The sequence below is a fragment of the Lolium perenne genome, chromosome 1 (genome assembly GCF_019359855.2).
Source record: "Lolium perenne isolate Kyuss_39 chromosome 1, Kyuss_2.0, whole genome shotgun sequence".
Lineage (NCBI taxonomy): Eukaryota > Viridiplantae > Streptophyta > Magnoliopsida > Poales > Poaceae > Lolium > Lolium perenne.
Window position 1 is genome coordinate 105143109 of NC_067244.2, and position 20577 is coordinate 105163685.

The following is a 20577-nucleotide window of genomic DNA, read 5'->3' on the forward strand; positions in this document are numbered from 1 at the left end:
CGCCGCCGAGACGAACGCAAGAAGAGACGCCGAGCCTCCACCATTGCAAGATCCAAAAAAGCACCATCGCCAAAGAGGCTTTGTGAGTCGATGAACAGGCCTGCTGCAAGCAGCGAGGCACATGTCGCTGTGGCACGTCGACCGGGGGACGTCCCCGTGCTGTCTTGGACCAAGATACGCCGCCTCCCATCGACGAAGTCGGAGAAGAACGGCATATCCACCACCTCCGGACCAACATCTTCGCTCCAGAAGAACCACCTCGCCCCGGCCCCCAGCGTCGTCGTGAACAACGACAAACGCCAGCGACACGTCGAGAAACAGATCTCGCCAGATCTGAAGAACGGCGAGAAGACCAAGCTGCCGACCTGAAAGATCGACAAGCACACTTTGCCAACAACTCCGAGACGCCGCCATTAAGGTCGCCGCCGGTGTGGGAGTGGAGTTGTGGCAGATTTATTTGCCCGGGCGCCGCTCCCACCACCCCAACGACGCACCACAGCAGACAAGCCCTAACTACGAAACGGAGGAGAAACGAGATCCCCTCCCCCTCCTGCCCCCGGAGCGGCAAGCGGAGGGAGAGGGGCCCAGATCTCACGCCGGTGGAGATGGGATCTGGCTGCCCGCCGCCTGGGAGAGAGAGCAAGGGCAAAATGGTTCGTGCCGTAGATCACGAAAACAAACGATGTATGCTGTTGGTCTCGACTTTGTGTGCGAAGGAAAACTCAAATGGTCAGGAGAGGACGTGCCGGCGGCGACATGAGCAGCACGACGAGTGATGCTGCCGCCCGCAACCTATCATCTACACTTAGAGTTTCAGTGTCGTGCATACATAGGAATATAGGATCAACAACACACGTCTGTGCGACGGTCAGACAAATCCAGCACGTACAGCGTCAGAAAAAATTAGCCGCATGCATGAAGTGCCAGCATCTTGTCATCTACTCCTTCCGTGCAGATATGATTCCGACCAGGTGAAACAGCCAAAAGACAATATTGCCTTCCCAGATTTTGAATCAGTATCTTCCTAGATTTAGAATCGTGTCATTTCTACTTGACCACATATTCCTTGTTCCATGGTCTCCTGGCAAAATTTAAGGCTTAGATAATTAGTTATATTATAAAGATGGAATCAACACAATAATTAGTACTCTTCCTAATCTAGGAGGCAGAATAACTATCAGTTTACAACAGTTGTGCCCATGACACTTTTACTTCAATAGGTACCACTGGATTCGTAGCGTCATCCTGCTTGCACATCACCCATGGCCATGTTTGCCGCCCAGTTACTATATGACTTGCCAGCGGCCCCAAACTCTTTCTCTTCTGGCACATACTCATTCTCAATCTGCACTGGACAACAATAGGCAACAACACCATGAGCAACCGTAAAAGGCCATGCAGATTGAGGTGATCCAAGTGACAAACTTCTACCATTTAACCCACCAAATACTGAACTGCTAATTTTAGTTTTGCACCAAGAATGAAAAAACAAAAATACTTGCAACAAAGAAATGGACAATTTTACATGTCAAGAAAGAAAATCTCTTGAAGTATTCTAGCATGCTATACAGGGCACTTAACAGTATATACAGTAAACAATCATACCATATAAAACTTTCAAATGAAGCTCGAAGAAAACGTTTACACTTGCCTCTGAAAGGATAAACTTCTCTAAGAATAATCATGGAATGAACATGCGAAAGGCACTTCAGGAAAATCATATATTAAATCGTCAAGAATATAAACACTCAGTCAGTCAAGCATGTCTTGAACTCTTGATCATGCAATCACCAGGCACGTCAAATAGCAAACAATCCAAATCCCAGAATAATGATAACAGAGGGCACAATAAAATATATTTAGCACAAGAAAAGGATACTCACTTTCCACTTGTCATAGTAAAAGCAAAAGGGAAATAGAGGTTCTCACGGGTGAGCTGTTGTAGGCTGGCGAGTCTCTTTGCCACATTAAACACAAAATAGGATTTTCTTGCAATCCTTAACTTCCATGCCATGCATTTCACATTGATAACATTTTTCACACCAACTGCAGTAGGTATTGATGCGCAAGTACTGTGATTAGCTACACATATTATACAAGATAGCACTGATTATTTCTCATATTTGTGTGACAAGCCTTTTTTCCCCTTCACTTTGTAGTAAAATAACTTGAAGATGTCAATGTTAGAAGTTAAGAAAAGCATAACAGGCTACCATCATAAGCTTGAATTAAAAAATTGCCTAAACAAACACCTCACAAGTCAGATATTTCAACTAAGCTCAGATAACAATTTTCTGATTACATGTATTATTGCTTCCTATTAATCATACACTCCATTATGCAATCTGATGTGTTTCCCGATTTGGTTATGCTTTTAAATTAGGCTTTAGAGGATAATTTCCCAAAATGAAGAAGTATGATGGTTCATAACACAATGTCTTCAGAGAAGTCGTCATTATGTGCAGCGTGATATGTATGTAAGGTAAGCTTCGTTCTAGCAAAGTGCACTTTGTAGCCAGCACAACAAAACCAGACTGAAGGAAGGCCTGCAGAATCAGCACTAATGTATACTAGCAAAGATCGGCGTGGCGGCACGCCGCGCCAGTATCGTGGCTGACCGGTGGAAAATTCGATGGAAAAACAGGATACACTACTTAAATTGTAATACATGTTTAGACTGGTCTTGATGGGACAATTATTTTTTTGATTATTGTTTTCACCTTAGTGTGTAAACTGGCAATAGAGAAAACAACCACCGAAGCAAAGAAGATAATATAGAGAATTGAAAACATAAAGAATGTGAATATGTAGATGCATTACCTTCCATAAAATATTGGCAGTCACATGTTTCTTTTCCTTCTTTACTTTCAAGAGATTGCAGTTAACCGCAGTACATTAAAAATAATAGTAGGTGGTATCAATGACACACATTGTAAATTAAAACAGGAAAATCAACCGAAACTATCTTCCTTAGAAATCATCATAAATCATACTTTGATTTGTACGATAGTTTCTAAACCTGCATATGACGTTGTAACCATATAGATTCAAATGGAAGATATTTTCACCAACTTAAATATACATAGAATCTTAACTTATGTAAACTCAATAAAATATTTTTACTCAAGACCATAATGTGCTTGAATCCAAAACTGCATGTAAACCATTGGCACACACATTGCATTATAAAGACAACAGACATTTCTATCCGAAAGAGAATAGATCACATTGTGCCACTACGACTAAAAAGTATTCTCCTCTTATAGATCGCACCTTATGAGTTACTTGTTCTCATATCCTGTCGACTTCTAGTTGGTGAAAAAGTTTATCGCCAACACACTGTATGGGGCAGGGAGAAGACACTGGGTGGATTCTGAGTTCAAGCATCTTCTTTGAAGCTGTCAATACAGCACCTGTTGTCTCGTATCTTTGGCAGGGGTCTCGGTATAAGTAACGCTGGGGAATTGATAAGATATATAGTTTTAGATGTAATACTTGAGTGAACAACAATATTTATATCAGAACACATGGTAATGCTAATGTGTTACATGATGGCAGATTGTACATAGACTGGGCTGAGCCAGACGGCAGTAGCACATGGCCTGTTAGATTATCCTAGCTCACACTTTGACTAAGGATAAGATAACAGGAGGAAAGATCATATGGTTGATCATCCGGTTCTTAGTCCAGATTCTTGCTGGTATCAGCCACAACAATGTCTCCATGGTCGTTGGTCTCGGTCTTGTTGTCAGAGAAAACGTGGGGGCAACAACATGCGGGTGTGCAATGAGTATGTGTACGGTGGCATGCCACACCACAAGGTAGTCCGACGTAATTGTGTTTTGGTGAAAGGTAGTAGTAATTGTTGTGCCACAAGGTTGTCCGTTGTAATTGTCTTTTGGTGTAAGGTAGTAGCAATTGCTGTCAGGCGATTCTCAGTTCAATGGCAGATTGGCATAGCAGTTGATTACATATTTGACAACAATTTATACAATCTCACGGTAAGTTGATACACGTACATTGCCACAAATTACATGCTAGTGGTCTGCACTTACGATATGTAAGATGGTAGTGAACATGAGAGAAGCATGCCTGAGTTGGCTCAATATTGTTCCACGATGGACATTAAGCTATTTTTTCGATAACGGGCGCTTTATTAAGCTATATATTTGCTTGCATCATCCACCAATTGCTTACATGTTGCTGTAATGTCCCTCTTAAAGAATGAACACTAAACATGGTAAGTAAGAAGATCAATTAACTCTTGTTCTTCCTGTTGTTAAACAATACTGTTGCAAACCATGATAGCATTCAACTGGATATTTCAAACAAAGTGAAGCTAAGATGTCATGATGCCTTACTACAATGATAATGAGAAAATATAACAAAGTTGACAACAATACATTTGCAGTTGTAGGTTAATCTTCACGAAGAGATAAGAGTGAATTCCATTTAGAAAAGAACAAACAAAATCAGAAAAAACAGGGATACTTGCAGGACAATCTGAAGAAAAATCCAATCAGCCCTACAACCGACAATGGAAACAAAAGATAAATTATACTTAGCAGTACCTAGGAATCATATTGCTCCTTTATAACTAAAGTTAATGAGATATAATATCGTTACTGAGGACCTAGAAAATATGGAGGTATCATATTGTTGTTGAGGACCCATGCTTAACGTATTGTTGCTATTTCAGACTGTAAGACAAATGCAGCAAAGAGGAAGACTTACTGGATCTTGCCATATTGGAAAATGTATAACATATTTTTTCTTGTAAATTAATTTGCTTTCATACCTAGCTTGGTTGGAACATATAACACATCCATTACGTTCTGTAGTGGGCTATTACTTTGTAAATAGGAATAACGCATTTTTGTTGGATCTTCGAAGAACGCATTTTTGTTGGATCTTGTACAGTTCTTATGATATTTCATAAAAAACGACTACAACTTTCAATACCATATCGTTCGTTCATATCTAACTAAAGTTATTGAGATGGGATATTGTTGCCGAGGACCTAAAAAAATATGGAGGTAAATGTATGATTTATTTAATTTCTTGACTTCTATAATAACTTGTTACTTTGAAATAGAAAGCACAACCTTTTTGTAGGATCTTTTGCACTATCTTATTTAACCAAAAAGACCAAAACTATAAATATGAAAAAATGAATTAGCACCATGATTTCTGAAATACTTTATTTCTTGTGTACCTGAATATTGGACTGCGGCAACACGACTGTCCTATGTCACTGGTTACAGTTACACTTCTACACAAAGATACCCACAAAAAGAAATTTACAGGCTCTACGGATCAGCATCTGTCAATGCATTAATCGTTAACCAAAGACGATAAAACAAATATTGTAGCCTTCTATGTTTATGTAAACCAAGCAAGGAGATGCAGAAAAAAAGAAGGGTACATAATAAAGAGGACCCCATGTAGCTCTAAGAAATAATTTTACCAATGAAGTATAGGAGGTTCTATATTTTGCCCTCGAGTACTGAAGTGTTGCGGTGAAATGCATATATTTTATACCATGAACTATGGACCTTGAGTAGAACAGAGGATCATATTATTTGATTAAAAGGGAGGCTACTTGTTTCAAATAACAATATGACATAAAAGAAGATTAACTTGGTTCTGCTACTGTATTTAGATACCGAGACCATGCTTTACTTGTTGAATCAACCATGCTAATAGCATTCCAAAGATTGTACTTGTACGTACCTAAAGTGGTACACCATAGCACCGCAAGAGAAGTTAGATAGTTTATGCCTTATAATGTCAACCTGTAGATACATGGTTCTTGTATTTATGCCTCATAAACACAAGAACTCTCTATCTACAGGTTGACATTATAAGGCAAACATATATTATAATTCATTACCGTGGTATAGAGTAATCAACGTATTAAGCTTTCATTTCCAAAGAAAAAGTTCTAGATGGTGAGACAAATAAAAGATATAATGCTAGAGTGAAGAAGTCAGAATTCGGATTTCTCAATAACCAGTAGATGCAAAGCATTGCTCTGCCATGTACTGTTAACGGTGCCAAAACGCCATGTAGCCGGTAAGAATCCAGTCTGAATATACTCCCTGGTGCATCAGGAAAAGAAGATCAGTCTTTGTGTTTGTTTTATACTTTGCATCAACTTTGGCTGTTTAAAATACAATATTCAGGTTTGTTTCATACTTTGAGTCAAGTCCTCCAACAAAACTGTTGCAAGACGTCAACTTTGTCTACACCCCAGTTCTTTTGACTGCCTCTTTGCTTCCATAACAATCTGTGGTTTCCGCTCACTCCAGCATACATTTCTAATTCTGAGATTATTAAACAGGGTGAGAAAGCAAAAATTCTCACATAATTACTAAATTTAAGAAATACCAAAACAGTGAAGCAGAGAGAAAACTTTCCTTTTAAATCTACATGCTCTTAATATCAATGTACTCTGCTGTTTTATCTGGACAGTATCTTTTTTGCATCAAAGCTACAATTTAATTATCAGTATGTGCTATTATATTCTACCATTAGAATCGTTTTATTACAAAAGCTCATATTTGGAGGGATACTCCGGAAACATTTTTTAGCATACCTACTACTGACCTTAACCATGTCTCTGACAAATGTTCATGAATTAGACAACCAATTCTGCTGATCCTTTGGCTGGATTAGGGCCCCTTGTAATGCCGGCACTCACAAGAAAAGAAGCCCAAAACTACCGCTTATTGCACATGTCACTGGCCATGTGATTGTAACCTGTTAGAAGAATAACAACCATGATCAAATAAATCACACATTTGTATTCCAAAGCAAATTTAAATCTGAGACCCAATGTATAACATATCATTGCTCAATTTTTTAATCAAACAAATGAAGTTCAAATGAAACAGCTGGATGTGTTTATCTCCTGAAACCATGCACCAAAAGAAGTGATGACAACATCAAGTTTCTATCAATTTAATCAAACCAAAAAGGTGTAAAGTTCAACAAACCTGGTGCTTATATGAAGAAAGGTTCCAAAATGAGCAGTCATGTACAAATCTTAATATACATACACCACTTCGGAATTGTAAGTAATACTTTTTTTTAACAGGAAGTAATACTTGATCTGCAGTTGGCTAAACATAGTCAGTAACGTGGCTGCTTCTGCAAGTGGAAAACTATATGTGCCATCTGGTAATATCACTACTATGTTTTTTTTTGTAACATTTGCAAAGATTCTTTGCCGGCTCCATCGAAGGCTAATGCTTTGGAGCATTTACCGGGTATATTCACCGTCTTGTCATGTTAATCAACATAAACTTCTGCCTTCTTCTTGTTCTGAATTCTCGGATAGCAACCCAACAGCTGAATGTTAACACTGAACACCTGAACCAATACAATGGTCACGGGTAAAAAATATTTGATATACTACATTAAAAAACTGGCATACACACCGATTAGTCGATGGACCAAACATTTTGCATACCGCCGTACAAAGATACATAAGTAGGCATAGCACGGAGTTCACCTTGGCATCCTCTATCCGCGATGGAGAGCGACCATCTTGTTCAAGCAAGAATCAACGTTGCCGTTCCCATCCTACCCCACATCAACACCCACACCCACTTCACCCGGACCGAATCCAAAACAGCCCGCAGTGCATATGAGAAGAAACAGAGGTGGTGGGACTGGCCTCCTACCTTCCGTCGACACCCACACTGGAGGTTGAACTGGAGAGAAAAGAAGGGAAAAAGAAGTCAACCGAGCAAGAGGAAGAGAAAGGCGGCATACCTACGACGGAGAGGACGAAGGGCAGTTGAAGTGGTAGCAGTTCCCATCCCAGCAAGTGACGATGGCGGCCAGCATCAGAACCTTGAGTAGCTCGACCACTGTTGGTCGTCAAGCGCCCACACGGCGGACCAATCGTGTCGGGTGCCGCCTTCCAGGAGTGGAGCTGCGTCGAAGGGAACCGGAGCACAACGGTGACGGCCGCGACACCAGAGCAGGATCTGACCCACGCCACGCCCACCGGCCGCCGAGGAGCTCGACCACGGAGGAGAGCTTAGGCGAAAACGAATTCGTGTCGGCCACCCCGACGACTGCCACTCCATGTCGCTCTTCAAGTCGTCAATCCTCGCGGCGCTCCACCTGAACCTGTCGCCTCCTCGACTGAGCCGCCCCTCCCCTGCTGCTCTCCTTGGGCAGAGAGAAAGAATCGACGGCATCGTTGAGAGCCAATGATGTCCAAGATACACAACACCGGCCGTTGAGCAACCATAAGACGCACCAGAAATTGGGGCCGGGAACCGCTTCTAGGTGAGGACCTGCATCGGAGGAGCCAGAGCACCTCTTCAACATCCGCTACACCAGAGAAGGGCCCGACCCTCACACCATGGCCGCCGGCCACGGAGCGAGCTCGTCGGCTAGACGGATCTCGTGGTAGGGGAAAGCCCGGGTGGGGAAAACCGTGCTAGGAACCGACCTGCACCATGGCCGACGGCCACAGAGGGAGGTCGACCAGGGGAGATCTCGCGTTAGGGAGAGCCCCGGCAGCAAAATTAAGAGGCCCTCCGGGAGGGGCTTGCTCGATCGAGGCCTCGTCTTCCAGCCAGGACGGGGAAAATTTTGTGCTCGCAACCAGCCCTCTACTTGATCCTCACGGTATCACATCTCCATGAGCCGCAGATCTTGAGTGTTGTTCGCCTGAATTCGACGCCTCCTCTCCAAGCACAGCCTCCCACTCCTATAGCGCGCCGCCGTCGGCCAGATCAGCGCGATCTCACCAGGCAAGCAGGTGGCCACGGAAGGTAGGAAGAAGAAGAGAGGCTCTGGCGCGTGAAACTCAAGGGGAGTCTTCTAGAGAGAACCGCGCGGGTCAAAGCGGCGAAGGAATATGCTAGACTAACCCAGGCCTAAAACATAAAGCATCACCATGTGAACAACTACACTGTAATAAATCAGATAAAAATTGCAAGACGTCTCCAAAGTTGTACACCAAACAATAGCATGGCAGGTAAAAACACGTGTCAGCAGGACAGCAGGGTAAAAAAAAATCTAAAATTAGGAGAAAAAAGATGTTTGTTAAGGTTTAATATAGTAGTTATTACACTCCTACAACCCAAAGCGACAAAGCATCTGATTTGATCACTTCTTCCAAGTTCCAACATTACCTACAGTCTAAGACATGCCGTCTGATTTCTTGTATAGGCGTATAGCAGACCAAAGAATCGGGAGCAATGTGATGAGTTAGGACTAACAAGAACCCAAAGTAGGACAACCAACACAATCTGGTTAACTGAAACGACGACGGCACGCTACTATGGCACATAATCAGTGAACTCCTAGCTTTATGCGCATTTCTTATGCTCTCAAAATCTAATACTCCGTAGATAAATCTAGATCAAAGACAAAAATGAAAAATTTAGCAAACGTAAGTAGACAGAAGTTAATAGAACATACCTTCCATCCCTACATTTCAGTTTCGAAGTACATGCTAATCAAGTAAGGAAAATATTTATCGTCAATTTTGTCTTGAAAATGGGAAGGCCAATTGACTTTTGTGTCCATTGTATATTACTCTTTTTGTACAAGAGAAGAACGCACCAGCCCATCCAGTTAAACACAACAGTTTCTCTTTCCAAAAATTGATGACCTGCTGTTTTGAGGGATTTAGCTTAGAAGTACATGGAATAGGGTGAGTGCATACAGATGGCTTGAACATATAAATAGTCAAATAATACTAATATGTGACATATCGTTAGTTGATGTATGTGGGGTAAGATACAACTTATAATTAACACAGGTCATAGACCGATGCTAGCTAAGTGTGAAACTTTATTAGCAAGTTAAATATTTTCTATATAGTAAATATGTTCGTGCGTTGCCACGGTCAGCGATGCATATAAGCAAACCAAAATATTAGCATTAAAATATAAAGTTCACATAACAGAGCTATCGGATGTATCATGAGCCTTGTCCTTTTTCAAGATTATGTTTGAGACTCTCACTCGAGCGAAGCGCAACCGCTAAGTGCTCCATTGTGATTCAGTCCAATAAACACATCATTTGGTAAAATATTTTTAAGATAAGTTATATTTGCTTCACTGAATTGCACATATCCAACTAATCAAATTTGTTAACTATTTAGCAACTGTGCTCCAACAAGGTAAAACAAATCATAAAAATGTTAGAAGAGATAACCAAAAACTAAAATCATGAACTCGCAGAGAGCTCTTTGGCTTGTGCCTCCAAATTCTCTACCATCTCTCCTAGTATCATTGACCGGTTCTCTGATGGACTTACTTTGAGTTTGAGCTGATTGTAATCACTGAGTAGACATTTCTGCTGCTCATAGAGAGCTCTTCGGTCCTCGGCCAATAGTGTCCAGGTTTGAGAAGCACTCGTCAGGATGATGCACTGAATCTCGGCTTCCATCTTCTCCTGGAGAAGTTGATCAAGATCAGGTTGCAAGAGCAGGTTGTTGATACTTTGTATTGCACATCTCCACGCCCTTGTCCTGCCGATGGCTTCCAGTTCAAGTATTCTTGAATCTTTCTCGTTGATCAATGTTGATGCGAGATCATTTCCCTTTTCCCTTGCCTCATCCACAGGTTCCTCAAGGTGGAGCAAGTCGCTTCATCCATCATCATGTGCATCAAAATCATCAGTTGATTCCTTCCTGACCACCACAGAGTGTTGAATCACTGCAGTACACAACGGAGCAATGATTAGCATAGGAGCCGTTCTGCGGAGGTAATTTGAAACCAAGGCATAAAAAAGGTAAATCATATTGTGACTTCTGAAACAACATAATGACACTGAAGTACTGAACTGCAAATGAACTAACGTGACTTTTCAGGAGATGCCACTGAGCTGTTGTTTGAAACATGGTTAGCAGACAAGCAATTTCTAACCGCCAGGATAATGTCTACTGAATATCAGAGTACATATGAAGTTTAAACAGGGTGATAATTAAATACTGCAGTCATAGAATTGAAATCTTATCTGTTCTATGATTGAAGTTTAAGCTAATTTGACTTTTCAGGTAAAAAGGACTTATTCCTGGGTTGCTTCATCAAATCAACCAGATTTATGAACAAACAGATCATATTAGACATAGAATTTTTTAAGTAATACGAATTCCCTACCAACATCATTTCTAACGTCAATTATTGATGGTTCATATAACAGCTTTAGGTTTTTCCAGAAAACGAAATAAAAAACATCAGAATAACTGAAGCATGACTTGTATTTGTCAAGCATCAAGAATAAATATCAGTTTGATCTTACTCTTCTTACAAACGCAGGAAGATGAACTGCACACAGAAATTTTTTTGGTTCATATAGACAGTTGGCATGCCACATTTGTCATGATGAACAAACTATTCAGGAATTGGTTAATGAATGAAGATAAACTGGGTGAGAATTCAGACATACCATTCTCAAGAGATTCCTGCGCTCTCTAAAGTAGTAAAATAGATTCGGCACCACCTGAATTCATCCTCAATCCATTCTCACTCTTCTCAACAGTCCCCTCATCCAATATGTCCTTGACATCAGCATCACTGGAATCACCACTTCCCTGAACAAATCTGCCCGCCATCAGTATACATTGAGGGATCTAAAAAATATAGCAAAGCTGATTATTATTTTTTCTCTTCAGATTATACAACACTAATGACCAAGAAAGTAGCACCTAATATTAGGAAATCCACATACCAGCAAGAACAAATTTATATATATGATCCAAAAAACATAACAAGTCAACATTGGATTTGACGCTTCCATCTGTATGCACTCACCCTATTCTGAAGTTTTACACTTCTACAGGCTTAACAAACATGCGTACCTACAGTCTGCAAACCAATAATGTATTGGAAGTACCTGATCTAGGCATCAGCACAAACACAATAGTCTTCTGTAATACCTCTTGTGAACTAACGAATACAACCCACAGCCTGGTAAGAATAGGTCTGAAATCAGAGCTAGTTCAAGAATATGAAATCAGAGATAGTTCAAGAATATGAAATCAGAGCTAGAACCAAAAGATGTACAACATGTAACCAATAATGAGAAACAAAACTGAGACAAAAGCTAATGGTAATGCATTCTTCAAATCATTGTCCGAACCCATTGACAAAGAAGCAGAACGCACTGTCCGAACCCGCATTTCTCACCTCTCTTTTTTGAGGTGTCATAATTTGAGAAGAACTAAGGACAAATCATCCTTCGTCTCTGATTTTGATTTGGCATAAAGATTCCTAGACTTCTCGTCGAAAATGCCACTTGATCTTGAAGTTATTATTTTGGAAACATCCTGTTATACACAAGAAAAGGGAGAGTAGTCAATTAAAAAACTTTTGGCTAGTAATTACTACAACAAGGCCAACGCACGGGCATTCGGCAAAAGCAATACTAAAGTACAAATAGATAGCTCAGTGATAAGATGTGGATCACAACACCAGTGATCGCATTAGCACTCCACATCGAATTTTCAACCCGTAAGTGTGAATACCACATGTTCGGTAATCCATAGAGGAGACAGAAAATATGCAACAACCGACCGACCTATTGTCCCCCACGAAGCAGTCAACAAGTAGGCATGACTGAACTCTCTAATTAAATACGTATTTTTTTAGGAAATCACCGGGAAGATCACCCCGAAATGCTGGCATGAAACTCGGAAAATCCAAAACACATTACCCCCAAACTTTGGCATGAAACTAAGTTCTAATCTAGTATGAACGCGGGATTTAAAATAGTGTGAGCGGATTACCTTGAGAAGCTTGTGCTTCATTCCCACCTGCTGATGTGTATGCTTTCGGAGACTGTGCTCCTAACAACAACAAAAAAGTTCATCATTACAGGATCCGGCAGGTGGATAAAGAAGCCCACACCCCGTTGTAGAAAATTTCACGGTGCTAGTGACTACGGCCGTGCGTTCCTCTGATCCGTAACCTGCACGTACACAGAATACCAGTGAATAGCCACATGCATGTTCTAGCCTGTACTGCAGCCTTTTTGGATTTTCCTAAAACACCTTATATGCATAGATACAAAACATCAACAGAAACAACTATGAGAAATTGTGGGTAGGGTATGAGAGAGGGGAGGAGGTTATGAGTGCCTTTGCCTGGCTTGTACTGGTCAAGAATGATATTGGCGTCCTCAAGCCAGAGGATGATGGAGAGGGGCTTCAAGGAGGCGATCTTCCACATCACCTCTTCTTACCGCTGCCGCTCTAGCTACGCTGACTACTCCTCCTTCACGGAGCAGACTGCTGCCGCCGCCGTCCTACTGCCTCCTCTCGCGAGGTGCCGCGACGGGCATCCGTGTTTCTTGTGCAGAAGTGGAAGAGGGTTGAGAGGAGAAAGGAAGGAGGCAGCCTATCTCCCGCATCAGCTGTCGGCGCTGAACCTCCTGCTCCTCCCGGCGATGCGACGAGACGAGTTCGCGGGGCGAGCGGTGGTCGAAGGGCGAGCTCCAGCGACCAATCTCCGCATCGGCCTGCCGTGGCTCGCGTGCTCCTCCAAGACGCTGGTTTCCTGTGGTGCTGTGATGAGAGATTGGAGAGGGAGGGCGCCGCCATAGATGCGGGGAGAGGAAAGAGACGAGGGTGAACGAGTTTGGAGGGTTTCGGGGAGAGGGGGAACGAGGGTTTCGGGTGGGTGCTGGGTTCCTTTTCCATTCCGACGACGTAGTTGGGCTTGGCCCGGTTAGGCGGCGTGCGGGACGACGGAACGCTCGGGTTAACGACGAAAACCTTTGACGTATTGGCAGAATAAGGAACATATTCCTCCTTTTTAAGTAGTGTAGAGAAGTGGAAGAGGGTTGAGAGGAGAAAGGAAGGAGGCAGCCTATCTCCCGCATCAGCTGTCGGCGCTGAACCTCCTGCTCCTCCCGGCGATGCGACGAGACGAGTTCGCGGGGCGAGCGGTGGTCGAAGGGCGAGCTCCAGCGACCAATCTCCGCATCGGCCTGCCGTGGCTCGCGTGCTCCTCCAAGACGCTGGTTTCCTGTGGTGCTGTGATGAGAGATTGGAGAGGGAGGGCGCCGCCATAGATGCGGGGAGAGGAAAGAGACGAGGGTGAACGAGTTTGGAGGGTTTCGGGGAGAGGGGGAACGAGGGTTTCGGGTGGGTGCTGGGTTCCTTTTCCATTCCGACGACGTAGTTGGGCTTGGCCCAGTTAGGCGGCGTGCGGGACGACGGAACGCTCGGGTTAACGACGAAAACCTTTGACGTATTGGCAGAATAAGGAACATATTCCTCCTTTTTAAGTAGTGTAGACTTTTTTGAGGTGTCATAATTTGAGAAGAACTAAGGACAAATCATCCTTCGTCTCTGATTTTGATTTGGCATAAAGATTCCTAGACTTCTCGTCGAAAATGCCACTTGATCTTGAAGTTATTATTTTGGAAACATCCTGTTATACACAAGAAAAGGGAGAGTAGTCAATTAAAAAACTTTTGGCTAGTAATTACTACAACAAGGCCAACGCACGGGCATTCGGCAAAAGCAATACTAAAGTACAAATAGATAGCTCAGTGATAAGATGTGGATCACAACACCAGTGATCGCATTAGCACTCCACATCGAATTTTCAACCCGTAAGTGTGAATACCACATGTTCGGTAATCCATAGAGGAGACAGAAAATATGCAACAACCGACCGACCTATTGTCCCCCACGAAGCAGTCAACAAGTAGGCATGACTGAACTCTCTAATTAAATACGTATTTTTTTAGGAAATCACCGGGAAGATCACCCCGAAATGCTGGCATGAAACTCGGAAAATCCAAAACACATTACCCCCAAACTTTGGCATGAAACTAAGTTCTAATCTAGTATGAACGCGGGATTTAAAATAGTGTGAGCGGATTACCTTGAGAAGCTTGTGCTTCATTCCCACCTGCTGATGTGTATGCTTTCGGAGACTGTGCTCCTAACAACAACAAAAAAGTTCATCATTACAGGATCCGGCAGGTGGATAAAGAAGCCCACACCCCGTTGTAGAAAATTTCACGGTGCTAGTGACTACGGCCGTGCGTTCCTCTGATCCGTAACCTGCACGTACACAGAATACCAGTGAATAGCCACATGCATGTTCTAGCCTGTACTGCAGCCTTTTTGGATTTTCCTAAAACACCTTATATGCATAGATACAAAACATCAACAGAAACAACTATGAGAAATTGTGGGTAGGGTATGAGAGAGGGGAGGAGGTTATGAGTGCCTTTGCCTGGCTTGTACTGGTCAAGAATGATATTGGCGTCCTCAAGCCAGAGGATGATGGAGAGGGGCTTCAAGGAGGCGATCTTCCACATCACCTCTTCTTACCGCTGCCGCTCTAGCTACGCTGACTACTCCTCCTTCACGGAGCAGAGGCATCGTCGCCGCCGTCCCATCGCCTCCTCTCGCGAGGTGCCGCGACGGGCATCCGTGTTTCTTGTGCAGAAGTGGAAGAGGGTTGAGAGGAGAAAGGAAGGAGGCAGCCTATCTCCCGCATCAGCTGTCGGCGCTGAACCTCCTGCTCCTCCCGGCGATGCGACGAGACGAGTTCGCGGGGCGAGCGGTGGTCGAAGGGCGAGCTCCAGCGACCAATCTCCGCATCGGCCTGCCGTGGCTCGCGTGCTCCTCCAAGACGCTGGTTTCCTGTGGTGCTGTGATGAGAGATTGGAGAGGGAGGGCGCCGCCATAGATGCGGGGAGAGGAAAGAGACGAGGGTGAACGAGTTTGGAGGGTTTCGGGGAGAGGGGGAACGAGGGTTTCGGGTGGGTGCTGGGTTCCTTTTCCATTCCGACGACGTAGTTGGGCTTGGCCCAGTTAGGCGGCGTGCGGGACGACGGAACGCTCGGGTTAACGACGAAAACCTTTGACGTATTGGCAGAATAAGGAACATATTCCTCCTTTTTAAGTAGTGTAGAGAAGTGGAAGAGGGTTGAGAGGAGAAAGGAAGGAGGCAGCCTATCTCCCGCATCAGCTGTCGGCGCTGAACCTCCTGCTCCTCCCGGCGATGCGACGAGACGAGTTCGCGGGGCGAGCGGTGGTCGAAGGGCGAGCTCCAGCGACCAATCTCCGCATCGGCCTGCCGTGGCTCGCGTGCTCCTCCAAGACGCTGGTTTCCTGTGGTGCTGTGATGAGAGATTGGAGAGGGAGGGCGCCGCCATAGATGCGGGGAGAGGAAAGAGACGAGGGTGAACGAGTTTGGAGGGTTTCGGGGAGAGGGGGAACGAGGGTTTCGGGTGGGTGCTGGGTTCCTTTTCCATTCCGACGACGTAGTTGGGCTTGGCCCAGTTAGGCGGCGTGCGGGACGACGGAACGCTCGGGTTAACGACGAAAACCTTTGACGTATTGGCAGAATAAGGAACATATTCCTCCTTTTTAAGTAGTGTAGATATGAATGGCGACTTGTGACTTGAATTGAAAGGTGACTTTGACTTGAATCACAACTGAGTTGTGTGAATGACACTAATGTTCCCACTTGAGTTTAGCAAATGAAGAAGTTTTGAATATTAAAAGTGCTTATGAAATAAAACTGGCTTTCTGCAAATGAAACTAGAGCTTAGAACCCCCTTACTATAGTTGATAGTATTTACCTTAGTATTAGTTTGCGAGTACTTTAAAGTACTCATGGCTGTGTCCCTGGCTATTCAGATGGCCAGACTATGAAGAAGATTACCAGAACCCGGAAGAAGGACAGCAGGACGTCTACGACAACTAGGATCACTCCTGACGTCAACAGTTGCCTGTGGAATAAATGGACTACTACTACGTTATTTCGCTTCCGCTATGTGTTATGTAATTGATCAATAGAACTTCTATTATTGTAATGAGATTGGATCATGTGATCCATTATTTGTAAGATGATTATGTGTTGTAATAAATGATGTGTTGTGATATCAATCTATTATGTCTCGCAAAAAACAATATTCCTAGGATTGCGAGGAATGGCATAATAGGCATCTGGACTTAAAAATCCGGGTGTTGACAGAGGATGACTTGCGGGACCCACGAGCCAGCAGCTTCCTCAATGTTTCAGATGCAGCATGAGATCGAAAGAAAAAGGCAAGTGACTAAATATCAGGTGCCAAAAATAATCCAAAAAAAACTTTTATTGTACATTGAGGATGACATGCGGGTCTCATTTTGCAGCAGCGGTGTCAACGTTTCGAAGGTGGCATGGGATCAAAAGAAAAAAAGAAGTATCCATAAATTAGTGGTAAAAAATAATATATCCAAGAAAGGAAACTTTTATTCTACAAAGAGGATGACTTGCGGGACCCACGAGCCAGCAGCTTCCTCAACGTTTCAGATGCAGCATGAGATCGAAAGAAAAAGGCAAGTGACTAAATATCATGTGCCAAAAATAATCCAAAAAAACTTTTATTGTACATTGAGGATGACATGCGGGTCCCATTTTGCAGCAGCGGTGTCAATGTTTCAAAGTTGACATGAGATCGAAAGAAAAAGGCAAGTGACAAATATAGGGAGCCAAAAATAATCCACGAAAAGAAACTTTTATTGTACATAGTGTTGGAGATATGCCCAAGAGGCAATAATAAATGGTTATTATATATCTTTGTGTTTATGATAATGTTTACATACCATGCTATAATTGTATTAACCGAAACATTGATACATGTGTGTTATGTGAACAACAAAGAAGTCCCTAGTATGCCTCTTAACTAGCTTGTTGATTAATGGATGATTAGTTTCATAATCATGAACATTGGATGTTATTAATAACAAGGTTATATCATTGTATGAATGATGTAATGGACACACCCAATTAAGCGTAGCATAAGATCACGTTATTAAGTTATTTGCTATAAGCTTTCGATACATAGTTACCTAGTCCTTATGACCATGAGATCATATAAATCACTTATACCGGAAAGGTACTTTGATTACATCAAACGCCACTGCGTAAATGGGTGGTTATAAAGGTGGGATTAAGTATCCGGAAAGTATGAGTTGAGGCATATGGATCAACAGTGGGATTTGTCCATCCCGATGACGGATAGATATACTCTGGGCCCTCTCGGTGGAATGCCGTCTAATGTCTTGCAAGCATATGAATAAGTTCATAAGAGACCACATACCACGGTACGAGTAAAGAGTACTTGTCAGGAGACGAGGTTGAACAAGGAATAGAGTGATACCGATGATCAAACCTCGGACAAGTAAAATATCGCGTGACAAAGGGAATTGGTATCGTATGTGAATGGTTCATTCGATCACTAAAGTCATTGTTGAATATGTGGGAGCCATTATGGATCTCCAGATCCCGCTATTGGTTATTGGTCGGAGAGAGTACTCAACCATGTCCGCATAGTTCGCGAACCGTAGGGTGACACACTTAAGGTTTGATGTTGAAATGGTAGAACTTGAATATGGAATGGAGTTAGAAGATTTGTTCGAAGTCCCGGATGAGATCCCGGACATCACGAGGAGTTCCGGAATGGTCCGGAGAATAAGATTCATATATAGGAAGTCATATTCCAAGTTTGGAAATGATCCGGTGCATTTATGGCAGGTTCTAGAAGGTTCTAGAAAAGTCCGGAAGAAAGGCACTATGGAAGGTGGAGTCCCGGAGGGACTCCACAAGCTTGGCCGGCCAAACCCTAAGGGAGGAGTCCCAGGTGGGCTCCACCTGAGGTGGCCGGCCACCCCACCTAAGGAAAAGGTGGGAGTCCCACCTTGGGTAGGACTCCCCCCTTGAGTAGGTTTCCCACCTTTGGGAAGTTTTGGTGTTGGGGTCTTATTCGAAGACTTGGACTACAACTCTTGGGGCTTCCACCTATATAATGAGGGGCATAGGGGAGGGGGCCAGCCACCACAGAGCCATAGCTTTGCCGCACCACTTGAGGCCGGCCACCCCATCTCCTAAACCCTAGCCGCCCCCTCTCTCCTCCACCTCTCCCGCACGCTTAGCGAAGCTCCGCCGGAGTTCTCCATCGCCACTGCCACCACGCCGTCGTGCTGCCGGATTCAAGGAGGAGCTACTACTTCCGCTGCCCACTGGAACGGGGAGAAGGACGTCGTCTTCATCAACACCGAACGTGTGACCGAGTATGGAGGTGCTGCCCGATCGTGGCACCGTGATCAAGATCTTCTACGCACTTTTGCAAGCGGCAAGTGATCGTCTACCGCAGCAATAAGAGCCTACTCTTATAGGCTTTGGAAATCTTCAAGGGTTAGTCTTGATCATCCCCTCGTTGCTCCCGTCTTCTAGATTGCATCTTGGCTTGGATTGCGTTCTCGCGGTAGGAAATTTTTTGTTTTCTATGCAACGAATCCCTACAGTGGTATCAGAGCCGTGTCTATGCATAGATGGTTGCACGAGTAGAACACAATGGTTTTGTGGGCGTTGATGCTCTTGTTGTCTTTAGTTTGAGTACTTTGCATCTTTGTGGCATAGTGGGATGAAGCGGCCCGGACTAACTTTACATGACCGCGTTCATGAGACTTGTTCCTCGTTTGACATGCAACTTGTATTGCATAAGAGGCTTTGCGGGTGTCTGTCTCTCCTACTATAGTGAATATTCAGTTTACTCTTCTATTGACAACACTAGTATCACCGTTGTGGTTAATGTTCGTAGGTAGATTAGATCTCTCTCGAAAACCCTAAACCACGTAAAATATGCAAACCAAATTAGAGACGTCTAACTTGTTTTTGCAGGGTTTGGTGATGTGGTATGGCCATAATGTGATGATGAATATGTATGAGATGATCATTATTGTATTGTGGCAACCGGCAGGAGCCTTATGGTTGTCTTTAAATTTCATGTTGAGTAGTATTTCAAAATAGTTGTAATAGTTGCTACATGAGATGAACAACCATGAAGATGGCGCCATGGACCTTGACGCTACGCCGACGATGATGGAGATCATGCCCCGTTGATGATGGAGATCATGTCCATGCTTTGGAGATGAAGATCGAAGGCGCAAAGACTAAAGAGCCATATCATATCACATATGAATTGCATGTGATGTTAATCCTTTATGCATCTTATTTTGCTTAGAACGCAACGGTAGCATTATAAGATGATCCCTCACATTAATATCAAGATAATAAAGTGTTCTCCCCTCGTATGCACCGTTGCCAAAGTTCGTCGTTTCGAAGCATCTCGTGATGATCGGATGTAATAGACTCAACGTTCACATACAACGGGTGTAAGCCATGTTGCACACGCGGAATACTTGGGTTTGCTTGACGAGCCTAGCATGTACAGACATGGCTTCGGGACAACGGAAACCGAAAGGTTGAACACGAGTCATATGGATGATATGATCAACATGTTGATGTTCACCATTGAAGCTACATCATCTCACGTGATGATCGGTTTTGGTGTAGTGGATTTGGATCGTGTACCACTTAACAACTATGAGGGATGTTGTATTAAGTGGGAGTTCATTAGTAATTAGATTAAAACATGAACTAATTATCATAAACATAGTCTGAAAGTATTTTGAATTAATTTTGTAGTATTGGCATCCGTTTTCTACCATACGCTAGTCTTGTTATTGAGATAGAAATACTGTTAAAATCTGACAAGAAACTTTACGGATTGGTACCGTATTGTTAA

At 43.3% G+C, this 20577-nt stretch overlaps 1 long non-coding RNA gene and 1 pseudogene across 2 annotated transcripts; both read right to left on the reverse strand.

Annotated features, from left to right (window-relative positions):
• Window positions 1–721: 721 nt before the first annotated feature.
• LOC127298446 (uncharacterized) lies at window positions 722–9757 on the reverse strand. 2 transcript variants are annotated; one of them, XR_011756638.1, is made up of 5 exons: window positions 7517–9757; window positions 6999–7374; window positions 6610–6762; window positions 6199–6326; window positions 722–6101 (listed from the first exon to the last, which is right to left on the reverse strand). It is a non-coding gene; the product is annotated as an uncharacterized lncRNA (long non-coding RNA). The 2 variants fall into 2 exon arrangements; XR_011756635.1 differs by having other exon boundaries at window positions 6999–9669.
• A 443-nt stretch (window positions 9758–10200) lies between these two features.
• Window positions 10201–11549, reverse strand: LOC127298435 (uncharacterized; annotated as a pseudogene).
• Window positions 11550–20577: the final 9028 nt, after the last annotated feature.